We start from the raw sequence: 13262 nt of genomic DNA, 5'->3' as shown, positions 1-13262 counted from the left end.
ATCTTTTATATTTGTATAATTACTTTTCAAATAAATGAGTAAAAATAACTAAAAACAATTAAAAGATGTTTCGTAAAACATCTTATTTTTTGTTTTTGAAAATAAAAAATTGTTTGTATTTTTTAGTTATCAAACATGTTTTTTCATTTTATTATTAAAAAAACTATTTTTAAAAAAGGTTGTCAAACAAAACCTAAATCTAAGATATTAATATAACATAAATATATATGACCAACGAGTCAACTTTAATTCTAATCTATACTTAGTGCAATTGGGGATTATATAGTAAGAATATCACTGGTAGCAAAAGGATTTTATAATTGAATATTATTAATAGTAAGATAGTAGAAAATAATTACAAAAGCAATTTAATTAAGAGATTGAATGGATCGAGAAAATTGTGTAAGCTACATGCGGTTTAACTTTTTTATTTTAGGCTATATTCGGTTCTCGAAAAATTAGAGGGTATATATAGGGGAAAGAAAATAGAAAGGAAAAGTAAAAAAACAAAAAAAAAAAAAAAACAAATTTAAAGTCGATAAATTATTTTTATATGCTGCTTTAAGTTTATTTTATTTATTTTAACTCTTCAATATAAAAATGAAATAATTTGAAAATAAATAAATTTCTAATCCAATTTAATTATATTTCATTTTTTATTTTATTTTTTGTAATATAATCAAATACCAAAAAATAATTTTTCTTAACATTCTTTTCTTTCGTGCTTTCCCAGAACTAACAATTGTGTGAATATTTCATGCTCCATAACACATCTAATACATATAATGTATTGTTTTCATACTATATTTGAGAATATATGGAGAAATAAATTGGACTACAAGCCATTTGAACCATTACTCATTGTCTTCTATCGTGGTAAGAGAAAGAGATTGTGATCAATGGAAGATGCCAAAGCTACTGACTATTGAAGATCTACCAAGAAACAAAAAATATAGTTCCACAACCTTCCAAAGATGGTCAATACATGCATGAAGAGAGACTTTTAAAGCTTAGCTTGTTCTGTAGAGACGTGGGGTTCAAGTACTCTCTTCTAAACAAAAGCAACGAGGTGAACTCCACGTGGTTGTTGTCTTCCCTTTGCTTGACGTCTGTGCAAGTTCACTGAAAATGATGAAGAAAAGCTATTAGTCTATTACAAGTTTTGTTTATTATTTTTCTGATCTTTGTCATGTGGGAATTTAATTAGATAAAATTGCCATGCTTAATGCCCCCATAGGTAAGGCCTAATCTCTATGAGTCATGCTTCTATGAGCAAGACCCCATACCCAATTTTATGCATGATACTTCCTCCTAGCTATAAGAATCATTGTACGAAATACTTCTAAGAAATTAATTAAGATCATTGAATCTGCAAAGGAAGTATTTCTTAGATGAATTTGTCATTTTTAGGGTTGGAGAGATGATAAAGTTACTTTGTAAGTACATAAAGACGATAAGACCTTACATGATAAAGTCTTATCCGTTAAAAGTAATCAAGATCATTGAATCTACAAAACAAGTATTTCTAAGATGAATTTGTCATTTTTAGAGGTGGACGGACGATTAAGTTACTTTGTTGAAAGTGCATAAAGATGAAAAGATCTTACAAGATAAAGTCTTATTCGTCGAAAGTAATTAAAATCATTGAATCTGCGAAAAAAGTATTTCTTAGACAAATTTATCACTTTTAAATATGGAGAGACAATTAAGTTACTTTGTTGAAAGTGCATAAAGTCTTATCTATTGAAAGTAATTAAGATCATTGAATCTGCTAAGATATTTTTTTTTTAGACAAATTTATCATTTTTAGGGGTGAGGTGATGATAAGATCATTAAATTGTATCACTTTATAAATCAAATTGTTAGTCCAACAAAATGAACATGAGATTCCTCATAGAATAATTAAAAATAGATTTTAGCCTAATTAATTTAAGCCATATTCATCAACATTCCAATACTTTAAGGTCATAACATAATTACTAAATGAACTTATCCACATATTTAATTTTTCATGATTCTATTGGTGCAATTAATAGAACATATTTTCATTTGAAGATTCTAGGAGAAGGTTTTGAAGATATAGAGGAAGAAAATAAATATTGCACTAAAGTGTTTGAGAGGAAGAGAGAGAGAGAGATCGGTCTCCATGTATTTTGATTCACAACATGAAGCTATTCGTCAAGTTAGTTTAAAGATCTTGGAATCTTCACTGAATTGATTTTAGATTTATCATTAAGTCTCAGGCCAAATCAAATTTCAAATTAAACTTTTCAATTTCATCGATTAATTGATTACACTTAATTCATCTCTGGTCAAGTTCCAATAAGTTTACAATGAGCCTACACAATTTTCCCAAATCTACCAATCAAGCATTGGATGAATCTATCAAGCAAATTCTATAATTCCTATCCGAGACCATTAGGAGAGAAAATTAACTAATCAATTCAACTAAGAAAATATCCACTTTTAGATCAAGTAGTGTACAATCTCACAAGGAGTTTATCTCTAGTTCATTCATCTTCTGAGAAAGAAAGAAAGAAGCTAGACACTCATGACTGGAGAATGATTTCTGTTTGGCATTCAAGAAAAAGCTGAAAGAAAAATTTATTTATCAAGAGAAGAATTAAAATATTCTCTAATTTACAAAACCAGACAAATTAAAGTTCCTCAAAGTGACAATTTCAGCACTATTCATAATCAGTTGCAGAAATCAACCAAAAAGCACCCCAAAATTCAGCCTCTAACAAGTTAAAATGAATTGGAAGATGAGTAAAGCTTAATTTCACATCTTTCTTTCAAAGACCAAACCCTCTCTTGTTCCTAATATAAGGAAACAATAAACAAGACAAATGTAAGGGAATACACTCCAAAAAAATCTGTCGGTTTTCTCTCTCGACTGTTTGAGTTCTAACTTAATCATGCGAGGGGAATCTTCATGGGTCTCCTTAGATATTCTTTGGTTTGCAGGTCACCCTCAATAGTAGAAGGAAGGAGTTGTTGTCTCGGTTCATTCAGTTCTTACTGAAAGAAAGATTACAACTGAAATACAAACTAAAACTAGGACTAAGTTTCTCATACTCGTACTCCTAAAACTAAAGACTACTGCTCTGTTCACGCATGCGCACCATCTATGATCACTCTCCCGTATCTCCATTTGTCCCCTCCTCTTATCTTTCTTTATATTTATATACTTTTCTCTCGATTGCCTATGCACCATACTTCCCGCCAAGGGTGGTTGACACCCTTGCCTTTTTATGCTCGAAAGTGATGGACGTGGATTGGGGAAGATGTGATTTGCTGCATTTTTCAATTGATCGCTGTTGGAGAGGATCACCTACTCTTCTAACCTGGTTCGGTTTCTTTCAGTTGAAGGATAGTGATGACAGAGTATGCTTCCAAGTGTAGAGGTTTTCTTTGAAGTTAAGTAGAGAATGTTGGAGAGGGAATATTCCTTAAGTTCACCATGGTTGTTCTTCAAGGTGTGCCGTTTAGTGAAGAGAGGATCAGAAGTGTGCACAAAGATGGCAATCTGGAGGTGGTGCAACTCTTAAGAGCTGCACCACTTCAAATGTGTTACAACTAAAAGTGGTCTTAATAACCACCTTAAGTTTTCTTTTCTTAAAAGTTAAGTTTCTTTTTATTAAATATTTTGATCCACTTACCCTAATTATCACCTTAAATTTTTCTTTTCTTAAGACTTAAGTTTTCTTTTATTAAATATTTTGATTCATTTTCGCATGCATAGATTTTGATGAAATTGAATTAGATTCATTTTGAATTTCACAATTAGTTAATCGTTCATTGATGAAATGAATTTACTACATCTATAAATAGAGGAATTCTTGGTCCTTTCTCCATTCTGGCAATTAAGTAAAAAAAACATCTTCATACCCATCAATAAGGAGTGCATAAAAGGGAGAGTAGGAGAGGGAAGATCAAGAATGAAGAAGTTAAAGGTTACTTGAAAAACCTCAAATCATATTGAAGTTAAAGAATATGGATCAAGGTAAGGTTTTCCTTTATATATATATATATCCGTTTAAGTTCAACATTAAACACCAAATGAAATTATTTTTCCAATAAGATGCTCTAAGAGGATGTGCAACTTAAGTTGGAAGAGGGGTACGCAAGATGATTCATTTGCAGTGTGCCAACCTAAGGAACATGAGGTGTACAATTTTTTCCTAGCTTACCTCTTCAATGTGCCACTTGCCTTAAAAGCTTCTTTGTTAATCCTGAAGTATTTAATCCTTGTGGCTTCACTCAAAACCTCCATAGAAGTTTTGTTTGCACCCCAAAACCTACAAAATACTCACGAAAGCCATCAAATATTACTGATTTAACGTGCTAACAACAAAAGCAAGTAGCAACTCAATTATGATCACCTCGAACATACCAAAATAAAGTGTTGAGTTTGAGTTCTCGTCAGAACCTCCATTCGTGAATCAATTGAATCATAAATTCTTTTAAACTCATTCAATTCAACTTTGAACATTATTCTCAATTTAGAGAATTAGGTAAGAGGCAAATCATTTTGACTTGTTGTGACAACTTCCATAGGTCTTTAAGGAAGATACCTAAAATTGTATGGAAGTCATGACAAATCTTTCTTTAGTTTTTCTTGGCTTTGTTACATAAATTAGGTTTTATTATTTGGGACAACAAAAAAATCACATTCATGAGTATCATATTTGGTTGTTGTTATAGCCATTTGGCAACACCAAAATCAATTAAAAAGGGACTACAACAAGTGTAAATGGAGAGCTAGATTGGGACACTTAGGATAGCTAGTCATATGACACATGGCAATAACTTGGAGATGAAGGGGATACTAACTTCAACCATGTTTTTGATAGATAGACTTAAATGGAATATATAAAGACCTAAAAAAACTTAATAGAAACTTTAGAGTGCTCTATTTCTTTCCCTGCATAAAGCTGCAATTGAAGTGAGGTTAAAGTAGAGAGACTAGTAGCTGAATACTTAAGTTGTTATTTTAAATTTGTTTTATAATGGTTCTTTGAACTGAAACTAGTAATTTAAGTGATAATTTTAGATTATATGAGTTGTGAAATAGTTAATGTATTGAATTGTGCATTTCTAAGAAAAATTATGATCATATGTGATGATTGAATAGAGGTAATATTGATTGAAGTGCTGAAATTTGTTGCTCATGGTTAAGATATGCTCTCTATTATATACTGTTTTGTTTGGAACTAACTTGGATGTGCAACATGAGCCACATGGAGAAGTTTTAAAGACATTGAAACTTCATATTCAAGGCACCACTATGGTGGAAATAATTGGGGGGTAAGGGAATGATCCCTGTGGTAGAGCCCTTAAAGGAAGAAAAGCAAAGTATTCTAAGATGAAAGACTCAAAACAATCCCAAAAAGATCTATGTGTGGATATAATGGGAGGCACATACTTATGTCCTTGGGTAAGAGAATTAAAGTTATAGGTACCCATGATAGCACACAAGTGATGTGCTACAAAGAAAGGTTAATTAAAGCATCATGTAAGATATATAGTAATTTCAAAATTGATGATTGTGAAATATATCTTAGTGATTTTATATGCCTCTGAATGAATTCTTGTCTTATGCTATAGAGAAGTGTTGAAATGATAGTTTATAAATTCGTTTAATGTAAATAAACCCTTCTCCACTAAGTTGTGGCTCACTCTTCTCTAAAAATGATTTTTCAAACAAAGATGAAGTTGTACAAGAGATGACAAATATTTGAAGCTTTATGTGAGGCTTGAAGATATTTTGGTTGGTTGTATTTAGTGCACGGTCTCTATATTTTGCGTGGTTTTTATTATCGATTGTCTTTTTTTAAAGGAAGATGAGGGTTAAAATCATAACTCTATAAAACACTAATCGTATAAAGGAACTTAGTGTTGTGTCCCCAATTCTAAGCAACCCAAAACTCAACTCATGACCCTAGGTTAAAGGTTTGACCATAAGGGTTAATCCTAATCCAAGCTGGCAATCAACTTGAACACCCTGAATTTTATTTTTTTTCTCAAAATAAATTACTATTTAAATTTAAATAAAATTTCTCTTAACTAAGAATTCATTTCACTAACTTATAAATATCATTAAAGTCCAATTTGAGAAAAAACAACAAAGTCTTTATCCCAAGTCTAGAACAAAATTTCCTACAATTAGTTCACAACCATCCAAAATATAGTCAAATTACATAAATTGAAATTAATTAACCAATTGATACAATCCAAAATTTAAACAAAACAAATATCAAAAATTCTAGGCAACTCTCAAATAGTTCATATGTGCAAAATTCTCTCCTCCACAACAAAGTGCACCCCAAACAACATCTACACCAATGCAATGACTTGACTGCTCTTGTCGCATCTTCCAATCATTGTGCCCTTATTAAGGCTACACATAAAATAGTGCTCTTGGAGTTTTGATTGATCCATCCACATCACCATATATACTACCACACTGAAAAAGATAAATGCAACCAACCACTCCAAGCTAACATCTCAAGACTGATGGTTGCACTAACATACTTGGATCACTAGCATAGGCAGAAGACATAGCTAAATAGAGAAGGCTTTGCAGTAATTGGGAAGAAGGGAAATTTTCGCCTATAAATACGGGAATTGTAAATAAAGAAGTAGAAGGAAATGATAGGGAAATAAGCTAGATTGTTGTTAAGAGTAGGAGTAGATTAGTTTTAGCTTTAATCTTGTATTTTTCTTTTATTTCCTTTTTGTAAGCTCTCCTAGTTTCTATTCTCAATGATTTTTTTTTCTTTTTTTGCGATTTCAAATTTTTATGTTTCATTTTTTGTTTATGTGTTTTCTTTTTTGTTTCGTGTTTTCTATTTTTTTCTCTTAGTATTTTATACTCCAAGGGGTGAGATGAACTAAGATCTCCATATCTTTGTTCAACTTATCACCATTGGTTTAGCTATGAATGATTGAAAAAGACTTAAGTCAGTGATTTTGATAACCAAAAGGAGTAACCATGGGCAGAAAATGTTATGTCGCCCTGGTTGTGAAAGTCATAAGTCAAGCAACCTTGGCCGCATACTTATACTTCACTACAACGGGTTTTACAAACCAAACACACCTTTCAACATGAGAAGGAATCCACTTAAATCATCTAATTACAAGGATCCAAAAGAGAGTAATTATACTATGTTGATCTATTATTGATGTACTTACTAGTTATGTCATCTAAAACCCCTTTGGTAAAAACCCCTGACCTAATCCTAAAGCCACAAGCATTGGTTCACAACCCCTTTGATAAACTTTTACTGCAAAAATAATTTTCTTTAATTTATTTAAATTAGAACATATTGAACCAATTGAAAAATTATATCATTCTCTACTTTCAGCCAGGTGTCTTTTCTATTTTCACATAAAAATTTAGAGTAAGCATAATGTAAGGTTCAATTGGAGATAACTTGCCTTTATCCTATAATGGTTTTTATGCTTATATGCAAGGTTTAAATTCTAAGTTCAATAATGCAAAAATCCTCTTATTGGGAGGATGTGTAGTTTTTCATCAATTATAAATATTCCAGTCTAAGAGTTAAAATATTGAATAGGTGGCGTACAAGTTCATTCTCAATTCAAATATGGCAAACTACCAGTGATGAAGTTAGGCATTCTAAACCCATCATCACTCGCCTCAAGAAAGAGGTTGGTTGCCCCCCATGGTTCTCTAATTTTGCCTGCAACATAGGGTTTAATCTTAAGCTTGATGTTAAGCCTATGGATGGCTAGCTCAGATTCATGAGGAAAACCATTCAATGGAGCTATAAGATTTTCAAGAACACATAGTAACTAAAGAATTAGCTTAGTCAAAGAGAGACTCACATACCAATTGTGGAAGCAATCTCTTCCATACTTTCCATGGAGTTTCCAATCCAACTTTCATCTTCTAGATTCCTAATTCCTCCAGCCACTGCTGCAGGTGCTCTTTGATGGTCGAGGATGGAGCCATCATCAGAACTTGGAGGGCTAAAGCCATTTTTGAGTGGGAATTTGACTTTGTACTCCATTGTTAGGGCATAAAAAGGGCAATGTCATAAGTTGCAGTGTCGTTCGACTCCAATTGAGAGGTGAGCCCTTTCTACTTAGCCAAGGAACTCTTATAAAACAAAGAATGCTTGAGAGGTCTCAACATCCATCTTCGATGATTTAGTTAGGCAGTAGCTATGTCAAGGAGAAGTTAAGAATCAAGATGCATACCTGGTTCACTATGGGAGTGACCTTTTTATGGTCTCTGCTTTGGTTGTCTGTTATCTTGCTTAGTGACAAGTGGCCCATTGTTGGTTTGCCAAGTACCCTTGCACAACGACCATTATGGTCTTCATCTGAGGAGGTGGTCGACAACACTTGTAGGAGGTTGTGGCTATTTCTGGGTGTCGGCCACATCCATGCTCTAATCCTAGTCTCTCACACCTTTGTGCCCAAACCTATTGCAATCGAGTAAAATAAGTACCTGAGGCTGGGCACTCTCGATCGAATACATGACTCATGTTAGCTAGCCTACATGAAATAATAGACCTATGTAGCAAACGCCTGTCAAGGTCAACATTCTTGAAATGCCACTATTGCATATGCGAGTGTCACATTGTAAGGGTTGACTATGTGTTCTCCATAACCAGTGTTCCTCAACTAGGTGCAAACAAGTGGCCCAATCTTTGCCCAGCTACAAAGTAGCTCCAACAAGCCAGGGCTACCACCTGTCCCATGGAGCAACCTAGGTATTGTACCATAAATGCTATATAAGGAGCACAACCAATAAGGGAATGGTAGAAGAAGCAGAACCATGGTTTTAAAAATTGGACCAGACCGACTGGTCCGGTCCGGCCAATTAGACCGGATTTGCATTGAATCAGGGTCAAACCGTTTGAACCGATGGTCCAACCGACGAACTAGACGAACCGTCACGTTAAATTAATTTTAAAAAAAATAGTATCAAAACAACGCCGTTTTGGAAGGTATATATTGAAAATCACAGCTGCTGGTTGCAAACTACAAACCCTCCCACCTTAGTCCTTTCCCCGCAACTGTTGTCGATCTGTCACTCCGCCTACTCCTGACGCGTCGCAGCCCGTGACACCCAAAGAGTTTCCACCGACAACCGTTACAACTGAAAACCAAATTCTATTTGAAGAGATATTTAGTCTTGTGTTTGGCTTCTTATGTTCTGGCAATGGTTGTGATATTTAATGTATGACAAGTAAAGTTTCCAAAATTGCACTTTGAATTACTATAAAACTATATTCCCATCTCGTTTGGATGAAAAACAAAAGTAACTGATTGGTGATGATGAAAATTTCCAAATTATAAAAATAAAAATAAAAATTGCAGTATAAGTGGTAAAGGGAAAGAATTAGAGACCCGGAATCTAATTAATGATTTTCCACTAGTTTGGGCAAGTGGAGGATGCATATTAGTTTATGGATCCTAGTTTTTCAAAGGGGTCATGGATGATTATGGGAAAAAAAAAACTGAAAAAAAAGAAAAAATAAATAAAAAGTGGTTTTAGAGCATTCGTAGCTTATGAAAGTTAGAAGTTAACTTTTGCTTGTGTCACAATTTATTAGAAATTGATAGAAAAACCACATTATAAGTATATAGGCATCATGTATGAGTTTTAATGAAATAGCATGTCTCATACATGGACTTCGTCATCTATTCTTGATGAAAAATTTTAACTAAATAAATTACTAGGTATTTACCCATTGATATGTGATTATTATAAATTGTTGATGACTTGATTATAAATCATTAAATTATTGATGACTTTCATTCTCTAGATTAATGTGGGAATTTTGTTTTTAATTTGATAGAGAGAGAAAAAATGGAATCAAACTTGACTCCATCCTCTGGTCAAGATTCAACCACCAATTCACAATTAACTAGAAGTAAGATCGACCCTGCATGGGAGCATGTTTCAAAATAAAGATATGCAAATGGAAGGAAAGCTCTTATTTGTTTGTATTGTAAAAAGATTGCAAAAGGTGGGGGTATTCATAGAATGAAACATTTTGTTGGAGTGAAAGGAGATATTGGTCCATGTAAATTGGTTCCTCTTAATGTCAAATTTCGAATGGAAAATTCTTTGCAAGAGTTTGTGAATTTCAATAAAGCAACCCAAGAAGCATATGAATATAGAAATCCTTATGATCCTAATGTGTCATAATTTGAAGGGGATATGGCAGAAAGTGAAGAAGAGGTTCAAGAAATGCAAAGTCCTATGGCAACTTGTAGTGGAAAAAGAAAAAAAATCGATAGTGGATAAGTATTTTACACCAAGAAATACTCAAGGAGCTCAACCTTCCATGAGAAGTGTATTAGCTGGGAAAGAAGCTATTTGGAGAGTGGATATGGCAGTTGGGAGATTCTTTTATGATGCATGCATTCCTATCAATGCTGTGAATTCCTTTTACTTCAAGCCAATGTTGGATGTTATATCAGCAATTGGTCTTGGATATAAGGGTCCAAATTACCATCAGTTGCAGGTTAATCTTTTAAAGGATGTCAAGAAGGAAGTTCAGTTACTTGTGGACTCTTATCGTGCAATTTGGGCAAAAGTTGGTTGTACAATAATAGGTGATGGTTGGACAGATAATAGACAAAGAACACTCATCAACTTCCTTGTGTATTGTCCTGAAGGAATATTGTTTATGAAATTTGTTAATGCTTCAAACATTGTCAAGGATGCAACTAATTTGTTTCTGTTATTTGATGAGGTGATTGAATGAGTGGGTTCACTCAATGTAGTTCATATAGTGACTGATAATGCAGCAAATTATGTGGTCGCGGGGAGATTGATTTCTCATAAACATAAACACATCAATTGGTCACCTTGTGCAGCTCATTGTCTTAATTTGATCTTAAAGGATATTGGTAAAATGGACCATGTTGTTGAACTTGTAAAACGTGCATCAAAAGTGACAACTTTTGTGTATAATCATGTTGCTTTGTTAAGTTGGTTGAGAAAAAGAGACGGATGGACAGAGATTCTCCGACCTGGTGCAACTTGTTTTGCTACTACATTCATTGCAATCAAGAGTCTTCATGATCATAAACATGACTTGCAAGCTTTGGTGACTAGTAAGTTCTTTGTGGACTCTAGATATTCAAAGGATAATAAAAGCAAAGTTGTAGTTTCCATCATCTTGGATCATAGATTTTGGAATGATTGTTTTATTGTTGTGAATCTTATGTCTCCACTAATGTGCTAATTGCGTAATGTTGATTGTGAAGAGAGGTCTTCGATGGGATATGTGTATGAAGGCATGTATAGGGTTCGTTTGGGCATCAAGAAATTGTTTAACTATAGCAAAAGACTATACAAGCTTTATACAGAGATCATAAAACAATGTTGGGATCAACAACTAAAGAAAAGCATTCATTCAGCAGCTTATTGGTCGAATCCATGTTTCCAATATGATCAGGAAAACTTTTGTAATGAGCCAACTATTATTGGAGGTGTCATGGATGTTATTGATCAGAAAGTTCTGAAAGGCAAGCTTGAAACAATAAATTAAATGAAGTTGTTTCATGATCGATTGGGAAGTTTTGGAAGAGACCTTGCTTATTCTCCACGTGAAGTACTTCAACTTGGTAAAAAATTATTTTCATTTATTAGTGTGTTTGTTCTTTTTTATTAGTTACCTACTTACTATTTAATATTTTAAACTTGCTAATGCATTTTTTTTTTCTTATTTTTAATGTAAAATGGTAACTAGATGAATGGTGGAGGCTACATGGACACAGTGCACCACATTTGCAAAAGTTGGTCATTCAAATATTAAGTCAAACTACATCATCTTTTGGATGTGAGAGGAATTGGAGTGTCATTGAACGTATACATACCAAAAGAAGGAATAGATTGGAACATCAAATGCTTAATGATTTTGTACACGTTCATTACAATTTGCGGCTAAAAAATCAGTATAAATGTTTTCTTAGTTGTTTTGAATTTAAATTCTTTTATTCACAATTATGAATAATTATATGTTTTTTTTTTAGGTTCTATAACAAGAAAAGAATCTATGATCCCATTGACTATGCATGCATTGATGAGACCAAATTTTGGATAGTTGATGACGATCAGCCAACAAAGTTAGATGTTGAAGAATTGGAAAATCTTCTAGATGAAGAAGGGTTAATTCCAATAAATGAAGTGGAAGGTTCAAGTTCTCACATCGGTTAGTAGAATATTTAAACTTATAAAAGTTCAATAATTATATTTTTTTTTCTTCAAAAATGATTTCTTATTGATATATATTCAATATTTGTGTAGATGATGAGGATGGTGGTGGCGTGGCTATAGAAGGGCTTGATGTGGAGAACTTTGGTTTTCCATATGCTCATTTTCAATCTCCATATTCCAATTTCCAAAATGAATGAAGACATGAATTTTCTATTTATTAGTATGCAAAAATCTTCATGAATATTCAAACATTGACATGTTATATTTTGTGTAATTATTTAAGTGTTGTGGACCTGTTATTGACATTTATATTATCTATTATGGACAATGTGTTAAGTTAAACAACTCTTTGATAATTTGGTTATTATAGGATAGCAATGGTTTGATTATTTGATAAATATTGGGTTTATTGACATTATGAATGTATAACATCTTATATTGTGTTATAGATATCATATATGATGATTGATGACTTCTACAGGTAAAAAAATTTATGAAAAAACTCAACAAACAAAGTAGATATTGTCAAAATTTAGATAGAATTTATTAATTTTTAATTTTTAATAATATATAAAATAATAAAATATATATTTATGACATCATCGGTTCGACTGTTGGTCCGACCAGTTAACCGTAAACCAAACTTTTCATATTCAATGACGAGTCTAGTTTTGAAAACATTAGATAGAACACACTCCCAAAGTCATTTCTCTCTTAATTGCCTGTGTTCTAACTTAATCATTAGAGGGGAATCGGCGAGGGTCTTCTTTTATATCTTTAAAACCATCAGTATGGTACACATCAATCTGGGTAATTATGTATATATATGTATTATTTTATACTTCAATCAAGGAATTTCACGGGTAAACATGATGGGAGATAGGTACTTACAATTAGACCTTTTTTCCTATCTAATAGTTTTGCCCTCTCTTGTGAGTTGAGAGCCCGTGTGATAGTACAAGCATGCTTTGATTTTGAAGCATGACATGTGCATCTCAAGTCTAGGGCTTTCTTAATAGTGAATCTAGGTTAGCTGAAAGGTCGTCTCATA

Source organism: Vitis riparia, chromosome 13 (genome assembly GCF_004353265.1).
Source record: "Vitis riparia cultivar Riparia Gloire de Montpellier isolate 1030 chromosome 13, EGFV_Vit.rip_1.0, whole genome shotgun sequence".
In the NCBI taxonomy this organism is placed as follows: domain Eukaryota; kingdom Viridiplantae; phylum Streptophyta; class Magnoliopsida; order Vitales; family Vitaceae; genus Vitis; species Vitis riparia.
Note: the sequence above shows the minus strand (reverse complement) of the source record.